Genomic DNA, 11730 nt, shown 5'->3' on the forward strand with positions numbered 1-11730 from the left:
GGGTTGGAGCAAATGCGGTTATATCGTAGCGCTTGGCTGTAGACAATGGATCGAGTGGTATGATCTGGATGAAAGCTAGAGGCATGTAGGTAGGAATAGTGGTCAGTAGGTTTCCGATATAGGGTGGTGTTTATGTGACCATCGCTTATTAGCACCGTAGTGTCCAGGAAGTGGATCTCTTGTGTGGACTGGTCCAGGCTGAGGTTGATGGTGGGATGGAAATTGTTGAAATCATGGTGGAATTCCTCAAGAGCTTCTTTTCCATGGGTCCAGATGATGAAGATGTCATCAATGTAGCGCAAGTAGAGTAGGGGCATTAGGGGACGAGAGCTGAGGAAGCGTTGTTCTAAGTCAGCCATAAAAATGTTGGCATACTGTGGGGCCATGCGGGTACCCATCGCAGTGCCGCTGATTTGAAGGTATACATTGTCACCAAATGTGAAATAGTTATGGGTCAGGACAAAGTCACAAAGTTCTGCCACCAGGTTAGCCGTGACAGTATCGGGGATACTGTTCCTGACGGCTTGTAGTCCATCTTTGTGTGGAATGTTGGTGTAGAGGGCTTCTACATCCATAGTGGCTAGGATGGTGTTTTTAGGAAGATCACCAATGGACTGTAGTTTCCTCAGGAAATCGGTGGTGTCTCGAAGATAGCTGGGAGTGCTGGTAACGAAGGGCCTGAGGAGGGAGTCTACATAGCCAGACAATCCTGCTGTCAGGGTGCCAATGCCTGAGATGATGGGGCGTCCAGGATTTCCAGGTTTATGGATCTTGGGTAGCAGATAGAATACCCCAGGTCGGGGCTCCAGGGGTGTGTCTGTGCGGATTTGTTCTTGTGCTTTTTCAGGGAGTTTCTTGAGCAAATGCTGTAGTTTCTTTTGGTAACTCTCAGTGGGATCAGAGGGTAATGGCTTGTAGAAAGTGGTGTTGGAGAGCTGCCTAGTAGCCTCTTGTTCATACTCCGACCTATTCATGATGACGACAGCACCTCCTTTGTCAGCCTTTTTGATTATGATGTCAGAGTTGTTTCTGAGGCTGTGGAACAATTTCCATCCCACCATCAACCTCAGCCTGGACCAGTCCACACAAGAGATCCACTTCCTGGACACTACGGTGCTAATAAGCGATGGTCACATAAACACCACCCTATATCGGAAACCTACTGACCGCTATTCCTACCTACATGCCTCTAGCTTTCATCCAGATCATACCACTCGATCCATTGTCTACAGCCAAGCGCTACGATATAACCGCATTTGCTCCAACCCCTCAGACAGAGACAAACACCTACAAGATCTCTATCATGCATTCCTACAACTACAATACCCACCTGCTGAAGTGAAGAAACGGATTGACAGAGCCAGAAGAGTACCCAGAAGTCACCTACTACAGGACAGGCCCAACAAAGAAAACAACAGAACGCCACTAGCCATCACCTTCAGCCCCCAACTAAAACCTCTCCAACGCATCATCAAGGATCTACAACCTATCCTGAAGGACGAGCCATCGCTCTCTCAGATTTTGGGAGATAGACCAGTCCTTGCTTACAGACAGCCCCCCAATCTGAAGCAAATACTCACCAGCAACCACACACCACACAACAGAACCACTAACCCAGGAACCTATCCTTGCAACAAAGCCCGTTGCCAACTCTGTCCACATATCTATTCAGGGGATACCATCATAGGGCCTAATCACATCAGCCACACTATCAGAGGCTCGTTCACCTGCGCATCTACCAATGTGATATATGCCATCATGTGCCAGCAATGCCCCTCTGCCATGTACATTGGCCAAACTGGACAGTCTCTACGTAAAAGAATGAATGGACACAAATCAGACGTCAAGAATTATAACATTCAAAAACCAGTTGGAGAACACTTCAATCTCTCTGGTCACTCGATCACAGACCTAAGAGTGGCTATACTTCAACAAAAAAGCTTCAAAAACAGACTCCAACGAGAGACTGCTGAATTGGAATTAATTTGCAAACTGGATACAATTAACTTAGGCTTGAATAGAGACTGGGTGTGGATGAGTCATTACACAAAGTAAAACTATTTCCCCATGGTATTTCTCCCCCCCACCCCACCCCCCACTGTTCCTCTGATATTCTTGTTAACTGCTGGAATTAGCCTACCTGCTTGTCACCATGGAAGGTTTTCCTCCTTTCCCCCCCCTGCTGTGGGTGATGGCTTATCTCAAGTGATCACTCTCCTTACAGTGTGTATGATAAACCCATTGTTTCATGTTCTCTGTGTGTGTGTATATAAATCTCTCCTCTGTTTTTTCCACCAAATGCATCCGATGAAGTGAGCTGTAGCTCACGAAAGCTTATGCTCTAATAAATTTGTTAGTCTCTAAGGTGCCACAAGTACTCCTTTTCTTTTTTTGAAGGCAAACATTTGCCTTTCTATATGCAGCTGTTCTGGTTCCGGTAATCCCACTGACTAAATTAAACTAAATGACCTAGTTTGTGGCCACTACATTGTGAATTCTATCCTAAGCCATTATAATACCCCTTTAAAAAGCCATACACCTGGCTGCTACATACCATACAAATCCCACAGTCCCCCAAGGACACCATTAGAGGATGTTCTGTTTACTCATTTGACTTGCTGACTTGTCATTGTTGAAGGCATATTTTCTTATTGCTTTCTATGGTAGAACATTCAGTTCCTGTAAAGACCAGTGTCAGTGATCATATACTCCACTTGTAACATGAGGTAAACAAAATCTTTGATAGTGCAAGACTGCTAGGGTTAGATAAAAAAAAAAAAATCAGCATCCTACTAATGAGGATCAGTTCTAGATCACATATGTATGTTTTAACCCAGAAGTCACTATAGAAACCAAAAGATTGTTTATTAAAATATCTGTAGTGGACAATACACCTCAGATTAAAGCCCTTTAACAACGAGCAAAATAGTTTTAGTCAATATAACCCTGAGTTTTTATACTCAAGTGTTAGACACCTTGTCAAAAAAAGAGAGAATTAAGATTTGCTTTAGTTTAAGTGATTTTACCTTATCATACTTTAGTTTAAACAAAACCTGCTTTCTCAATGAAGTCGTGTGGGTCTCCATTGTTCAAAAAAAAGTTACAAAACAATCTCTCTCTTTTATAAAGATCTTTTTAATTAATGATTTTAGTGTGCATTTAAACATTACCCAGCAGTGTTTATAATGCAACACCAAAGCCTTGTACTAGTGCACAACAGGAAATGAAACCAACTAAGAACAAAAAAAAAAAAAAAGTGTGTATTCTTACTTATCACAAAAAAGTAAAACAAACTGCATATATTGTGGAAGATCTAATTTTTAGTTCTTTGTTTTCAAATGTCTAAAATATTGTTAGTAACAAACGAATTGAAAATAGTTATTTGATCTAACAGTATCATTATAATACCACTTCCATTTTGACAAGCTTAAAGTGACTTGTACAGAAAATAACTTATAATAATTGTCATTCTGATCCTATGGCATCCTGAAAACCTTCAATTATAGTATCTCCTAGGAGGCGCTCAGCATCCAAATTCAAGAGTTAGAAGTGGTTTTGGACACTCCAGCTGCTCCCAAATCTCCCTGCCAATTTGTGTGGTTTCAGACCCACATGCTCCTTACAGGCCTGTGTTTCTCTCCCTTGTTGACTTGTATGAGACTCTCACAAACAATAAGAGAAAGAGACTGACTGTATTATTCTGCTTCCCCCGTACAAATTGCATACAAAGTAAACAAAGATGGAAAGAAAAAAATAATTTGTCTCTACCTTCTTAGATTTAGTCCTTTCAGGTGTTACTTATAACACTAACAAAATATTTTCAAGCAAAAGTGTGATTTTTAAAAAGTTAATAGTATCCAGGCAATTTTTCCATTGACTTGACACATCGGCCATTCCACAAGAGAATGAGAAAATCCTTTATCACCAGAGAAAGAAACTTTTAAAAACTGCTTTAAAATTAATCTCAAAGAAATGAGTCCCCCTTGCAAATGTGTGAGAGTCCTTGGGATCAGGTCTGGAAATTGCCACTCAGCATTTGAAAGGAAGGTGCAGAGTCTGCTTCCACAGTCAATGCACCAGATGAATAAAATAAAAGAGAGAGAGAAACCATCTTAAAGGAGATGCCCAGAGGAGCCGTGTCTGGGCAGAGTCACATGGGGGGAGCTGATGACAAAGACCAGGTTTAACTGAGGGACACAAACAAGGGGAGGGATTAATCATTCATCCTCTCTCTTCCCCTCCACAACTTCTTTCCTTCTTCTCCTCCTCCCTGATCTACCCCCTCTCCTTTCCTTACTCCCCCTCCTCATTCCTAACATCTCCCATCCCCTTCGTCCCCCTCATCACCTCCTCTCTCCTATCCCCCATCTATTCCCTCCCATCCCCTTCCCCCTCCTCACTCCTAGCTTCTCCCATCCCCTTCCCCCTCTACCCCTCCTCTCCTTCCTCCCCCTCCTCACTCCTAGCTTCTCCCATCCCCTTCCCCCTCTACCCCTCCTCTCCTTCCTCCCCCTCCTCACTCCTAGCTTCTCCCATCCCCTTCCCCCTCTACCCCTCCTCTCCTTCCTCCCCCTCCTCACTCCTAGCTTCTCCCATCCCCTTCCCCCTCTACCCCTCCTCTCCTTCCTCCCCCTCCTCACTCCTAGCTTCTCCCATCCCCTTCCCCCTCTACCCCTCCTCTCCTTCCTCCCCCTCCTCACTCCTAGCTTCTCCAACGCCCTTTTCTTTCTATCCCCTCCCCCTCCTTTCGCTCTCTCTCACTCTTCCCCAGCTCCCTCCTGGGTGCGGGTCCGGGATACTCACCCCTCCTTCTCTCCAACTCAGCTGTTTACCATTCGGGGCTCCTCTAGCCCACAGGGCGCCGCCATCTTGGCCCTGCCTCCCTCCCTCCCTCCAGCCTAGCCAGTCACTCCTCGAATCCCTCCGCTGCAGAAAGTAGTGCGCGGGACCAGCCCCGTCTGCGCGATACGGCGCCGCCTGCCCACGCCCCGCCCCCGCTGTTTCCTCTGAGCGGCCTGTGTCCCTCGGCGGTTCGCGTTCCAGGCTTGGGATGCCCCGCGCCGGAGTGGCGCGGAGTTATCTCAAGAGGGAGCGACGCGGCCCCAGAGCGGTCTCGTGATTCTAGAGAGGGCCGCAAGAAGCGCCGGCTGAGGATCACGTGATTGGAGGCTCCGGGAGGGAGTGGGCGGGGCGAGGCAGGCTGGGAGGTAAACAAGGCCTGCTGCCTGTGGGGGCGAGGCAGGCTGGCTCTGGTAGTGGGCCTGGACCTGCTGCAGCCTCAGCGCCTAGCACCCAAGGGTGTCTGAGTGCTGAGCTCAGGCAGCTTTCCAGGCAGGCTGTCTGTCATGTTACAGTGCCAAGGACACAGCATGCTGACACACGCAGCCACACACAGGCGCTGCTACACAGAGTAGCACCACTATGGTGACATGCCACTGTGATGCCATGGTGGACACACAGTTGCAACACGCCGTGGCCACACTCAATGAGGCCACCGTTGCGTGGACATCTGCAATGACAAGCCCCGGCCGCACCACAGCAATATTACAGCACTGCAATGCAATACTCTGACACCATGTTGCCAGGGTGACAAGACGGTGATGCCACTGAAATCCATGGAGTTACACTACATATAAACATGACCTATGTGGACCTCCCCCTGACCTTCTCAACCAGGATGTGCTCCAATGCAGTGTTGCCAACTCTCAAGACTTTATCACAAGTCTCGCAATATATGTGCCCAGCTCCTGGCATCAATTGGCTCTCAGCTTTCATTGAAAAAAAAAAAAGGAAATGTCTAGTCCTCCTGGTTGCAGAGGAAAGCTTGAAAACATGAAGCAAGGCTTAGAAACGGAAACGTAAATGAAAAGGACCTCAGTACTATTTTTTTTTTTAAATCTCAAGATTTTTGCCACTTGTGGTTTTGGGGGGCCCTGACTCATGATTTTTGAATGCTTGAGGTTGGCAGTACTGTTTTGGTGAAGTAATGATCAAATGAGCAACACATCTCTCTGTTTTCTTGTGTAATGCACCTATGCAATTTCCATTCATCCACAGATCGTACTGTTACCAGTTTAAAACAGGGATCTAATGAAGCCCCATTTTTATCCTCCTTTTGTCTTATCTAAGCCATGGCGAATTTCATTTCTGGAAACTCCTGAAATTTTTTTAGCCATATAATTCCCATGGAGCTCTGTAATTTTTAACCTTACCATTGCAAATGTACAAAATGGACTGTCCTAGAATCTATCAGTCAGAGTGCCATTTCAGATTTACATTGTAATGAACAAGCTCCTTAATAGCCCACAAAGAACAAAATTACCTTACTTGTAAAAGTACGTGGAAGGTATAAGAAAGCATATGGCTGTGTGTCAGAGGACACTATTGAAAACTGACATACAGTTACCAAAAAATTCAATTCTTTTAGGCTATCAGTCGCTGTGGTTGCCAGAGTACTTTTAACCTGGGACAAAAAATGTGTTGCAGCACCACCATGTGTAAAAATAATAGTACTGCATATCTGAAAAAGAAACATCCTTGCAACGCTGGCCCAGTTCCACCCTGATGTAACTCCACAACCTTCACCAGAGAACAGTGGTGGTCCCTTCAAGTTCTGACCACACCAAGCTCTGCCCACTCAAGATACCAGAATGAGATTAGACTCACAGCAGATTGTGTAGATGTTCAAAATGTGATCACATGGTTCAGCTAGACTCCTCAAACTCGGCTCCCCAACAGTGATACATCCTTGCACAGGTCAGATTAAGGCAAAGACACAATAGACACATACTTAGTGCCACAGTAGCCAGACTCATGGGATACTATGAGAATCTAAGCTTTCATTTAAAAAAAGTTTCTAGGCTCAGGGTTGTGCAGAAAAGCATGAAAACATGATCCGAGGATAACTTTAGGTTTATGTGAAATAATATTTACAAGACAGTATGGAGGCATGCACCATTGTTGCAAAAAATTTACAGGAAAACTCTGAAGTCTGGTACGCTCAAAATGTGATCTACTTTTTATTTTGAGTTAGCAGAGTTCATGCCATTCTTTATATTTTTAATGACCTATTTATATAGTGATGGATTGCAAAATGCTTTATGAGCTGATGTACAAACCTTGCACAGGGATCACTTCACCCCTTGCCAAATTGCAGCAACTGTGGGAAGATGCATAACATTTCACTTCTCCAGGTTTGGAGATTAAGTATATCTTATCCAGTTCAAAGTGCAAGAAGAATTTAGGGTGGAAGAATGAAATTATGTAAGACAGGGGTTCTCCTGCCTTTTAATTTTGTAGACCATTCATGGACCTCTCACCAACCATCTCTTGTCCCCACACCCCAGTCTCCATATAGGTTGGTTCTCAAAAAAGTTTCATTCTGTAGGCTAGCAGGAAGAGTTCTGTGGCTCTCTGGTGATCCACAGGCTACAGATTATGAACCTCTGGCCTGATTCTGCAACTCATATTAGTAGTCCCTTTGAAGCTAATGAGAATTCTCTCATAAGGGTGGCAAGATAGAGCCTAGGTTCAAGGAAAATAAAAGCAGGATTATAATGCTACTGGTGAGGTATCCGTGGCTCTTTAACTACTGCAGCACTAGATGGCATATGTTACAGCTCTGATTGCTTTCCCTGTGGAATTGAGATCCCTCTGAACTTGTTTCCCTTGATGTTGCACCTGTAATAGGTCATCCTGTTGTAGGGTGAGAAAGAGGTTCTTGATGTGAGCACGTCTCTAACCTAGTCCTGCTTTGTGCATTACAATTAATTTTTATTCCAGTCTGGGCTAAGTGGGCTTTTTTTTCTCCCCCTGCTGTGCTGGGGACATGTTTATTTAATCTTCCTTGAAAAAAGATCTCAAATTAGGCTGAGTTTCAGAAAAGAAATGGAAGCAATTAGTGGTGTTATTCTGCATTAACTTAATTACAATAGTACTACCAGCACAAAAGGAAACCCAGACAAGCTGGGAGGGATTTGCACATGCTTCTTATTACTGGATAGACACAAAAAGGAAAGAATAGTGCATAAAGAGTGTTTTTTGTGTGATATAATTAACCTTTCTTAGTCTTATTTACCTACATACTTCAATGATTTGTTTAATGTGCCCATCATGAGGCATCTCAGCATGTGATGTGTATTAAGAGCAGGTAACAATACACGGAATTAAATTGTCCTCAATGGACAGCACAAATAGCCCTGCCTCCAGTATGCCCGCAGGGCACCATGGGTGAAATTCACCCTTGTGCAAGGAGCCAGCACAACCCTAAGCAGTCTCACTTAAGCCCTCCATGGCAGCCTGCCTTCCTTCCTCCTAGGTCCTGCAGAGGGTGCTCTACTGGTCCTGGAAATTTCAAGGGGGAACAGATGAGATGGGGAATGAATCAGCTGAAGCAGGGCCAGACAGATATGTATTGTGCCCACATCAGCCCAGTAGAGATCAGGACAGAAAGAAAATACAGCCCCAAGAGTATCCACAGTGGGGATCCCCCTCAAAGGGTGTGTCTCTGGGGTAGCTGCTGCTGTGGGAGCTCTCTCAATGGGCTTCTCTGCACAGCAAAGTTAACTGGAGTTATGACATGAGAGTTGCCCTGTCCACACACAAAATCCTTCAACTCAAGTTGTGCAGCCCATCAGGGCATTTCGGGTAAAACCCAAGTGATCACAACTCATCAGCTACTGACATGACCACTCTGTAGGATGGACACAGGCTAGCATCCTCCAATGTCTTGCCACAATTCCTTGTGTGCCCAGAAAGGACAGACAACTCTCATACGTCACTAGGAAAGAATTCATAGTGTGGCTAAGCTTAATGCGGCACTAAAAACCATGGGATGTGCCCCCAGAACTCTTAGTGGCACACACAAGTGAGTGCAGTTCCAGTGTGGACATAGCAGCTCCAGTGTTATTTCAGCATGGCTGCTCTCATTCAAGGTAGGCTAACTTAGGGGGACTAACTCAAGTGTACATACAACTGAGTTAATATGCAATAAAGACAGCTGTGGCTCTATTGAAGGAAGGGTGATAATAGTTACTCTTTGATCCTCAACTTCCCATGAGGTATAATAGGGATAATAATAATCCTTCCTTCCTCCTGCCCTTTGACTGTGTTGTGTATTTAGATTGGGGGCAGGGACTGTCTCTTATGTACAGTGCCTAGCACAATGAGGCCCTGATCTTGCTTGAGCCTCTAGGCTGTGTTGGGCTACATATAATAATTAATAAAACAACCGTACCTATTATGTTAATGATCTGATTGTGTGCAATGACATCCCTGTTTTGGGAGATTATGGCAAACTGGGACAGTGGATTGGCTGGTATAAATGTCATATTTCCAGCTGTGCTCCTCCCCATTGGTCACTGAGGCCCAGGAATCTAGCTGTCATCCTTCTAGTGAGCACTGGACACTAAACGCTTTGAAGCCTTTGACACCTGATTCAGCCAGCTGGGTTTGGTGAGAATTTATTGAGTACATTACTGGGTTTCCTGCACAATTTGCCCAGCAAACAAAACCTAATAGAGTCATGCCCGATTGGGTGGCTGTTTTCCTCAACTACAGTCCCAGAACCAGATTCTAGCCCTAAGTATTTCATGAAATAACATCTCAACCCTTTCACCAGCCTGTCATCTTTCCCTTTTGTTTAATTCCTGCAATTCTCTTCACATAAAACCCCCCTGAAGTTCCAGTTCACTTACTGGTTTTCTTTCACAATGCATGTTTTTGTAGGGGGAAATATAATCCCACAAATGTTTGTGTTTAAGAGGATGCAAATCAGTTTGCCAGCAGAATGCTTTTTGAACATGCTTTCTTTCATGCAAAACTCTGCTAGATAAATAAAAATCAAAGGGGGGAATAGGAGGGAGGAGGTAGAGGAGATGCTGCTTCTATAAACAACAAGAATTAATTATCATTCAACAAAATCACAGATGTGACAGAATCAAAAACCTTAAGATCTGAATCTTTCTGAACTTTGGAGAAGTCTAGATCTAAAGCTAAATGTTGCAACAAAACCTATAGCAACGGCCCTTGCCTTGTCTAGTATCCTGGGGAAGTAAGGAGTCTGAAGGGCTGGGGGCTGGCTGTGCATTGTAATTTGAGATAGCACCAGTAGATGGCACCATAAAAAGAAAAATGCATCCGATGAAGTGAGCTATAGCTCACGAAAGCTTATGCTCAAATAAATTTGTTAGTCTCCTAGGTGCCACAAGTCCTCCTTTTCTTTTTCACAAGAACTGTCATTAGTAAAGAGACAAGGTAGATGAGGTAATGTCTTTCAGTGGACCAATTTCTGTTGGTGAGCGAGAAAGCTTGTCTCTCTCACCAACAAAAGTTGGCCCAATAAAAGATATTACTTCACCCACCTTGTCTCTCGACTATCCTAGGACCAATATGGCTATAACAACACTGCATATTATGAGTAGACTCTAAAATACCTGTCACTTATATGTAGTAGTTTTACTTCTTCAGGATGATTGTAACATTGCAACAGGATCTCTTTTAACTGTAAAAGAAATGGTATTGCTTCCTTATACCTGCACCACGTTGAACTGTATAGGACAAAAGGACAAATTGATTCCTGGTGTAACTCTACTGGTTCTCCAAAAAATAAAGTGTATTTGAAAAGGTTCCTACTGAGCAGCAAAACTCCACTAAGTGAAAGCTTTTCTTTGATGGCATCCATGAGCGTGTTCTGTACTCCATGCATGGATATGTATCTGATCTTCGATTACACTTCTTAAATTGTAATCTCCTTGGGCAGACACCTTGTCTACTCCATGCTCTGTACATTGCTGAGCATGCTGATAGAGCACAACGCTTTGCACATACCACAATACGAGTGTGTCTCTGATAGGGAAGATCAGAGAGAATAGGAGAAAGTGGAGGACAAATTTTTATTGGCATGTCATTTGGGCAGATCACATTACTATCAGTGCAGCAAGTGAGAGCACTGTCTAATGATTATTGCAAGTTGCTGGTATTCAGAACTCACAGATTCTGTTCCCAGCTCTCTACAGACTCACTGTGTGATTTTGAGCAAGTCAGTTTACCTCTGTGTGACTAGATTTCCCCATTTGCAAAGTGCCTCACAAAGGTGTTGTGATGTTCAGTTGTTTCATATTGGTAAATTCCTTTGTGATTCTTGGGTGAAGGAAGCTACAGAAGTACAAATTCTTATCTTTACTCTTGAGTGGAAAAGCGTATTGGAAAGATGTCTATTAATTAACTTGCATTTTTCTAAATATATATTTATATAATACATGAATTAAGCATGTGTATTTATACATATAGATGCTTGTTAATGATCTTGTATTTTTGCTAAATGTATGCATGTAATGTATATACATATTTATTTTTGTTGCATGTATATGTATATGTAACAAAATGTACATTACATGTGTGTAATGTATATACATGCAACAAAAATAAATATGTATATACATTACATGCATACATTTAGCAAAAATACCAGATCATTAACAAGCATCTTTTGCAGATATTAGATGGAGGTATCTAATCCTTTTTTCCATGTAGACTTCAGAGGTAAAAATACATTTTGAAATAAAAAAAATCTTGTGTATGTGCATTAAATGGTTTTGTGCATGAGAATGAAGTGTGTGAGTGCGTGCATGAAAGAGAGTGGTGAGATGTCTGAGAGCTGTGATGTGTAAATGAATGTGTGTACAAATACAGCTTCCTTAACAGCCGTTTCTTTTTTTGTAAAGTCTGTTT

At 43.5% G+C, this 11730-nt stretch overlaps 1 protein-coding gene across 11 annotated transcripts in view; it reads right to left on the reverse strand.

Annotated features, from left to right (window-relative positions):
• The window catches only part of TSC1 (TSC complex subunit 1), a 64749-nt gene extending 57582 nt beyond the window's left edge, over positions 1–7167 (reverse strand). For 7 of the 11 annotated variants that reach the window (XM_038374421.2, XM_043498799.1, XM_043498795.1 and 4 more), the window contains exon 1: positions 4804–7167. The gene's annotated coding sequence lies outside the window, so the exon portion shown is untranslated. The remainder of the gene's footprint in view (positions 1–4803) is intronic. The other 4 variants (XM_043498796.1, XM_043498797.1, XM_038374422.2 and 1 more) reach the window with 2 other exon arrangements.
• Positions 7168–11730: the final 4563 nt, after the last annotated feature.

The sequence above is a fragment of the Dermochelys coriacea genome, chromosome 16 (genome assembly GCF_009764565.3).
Source record: "Dermochelys coriacea isolate rDerCor1 chromosome 16, rDerCor1.pri.v4, whole genome shotgun sequence".
Taxonomy (NCBI): Eukaryota; Metazoa; Chordata; order Testudines; family Dermochelyidae; genus Dermochelys; species Dermochelys coriacea.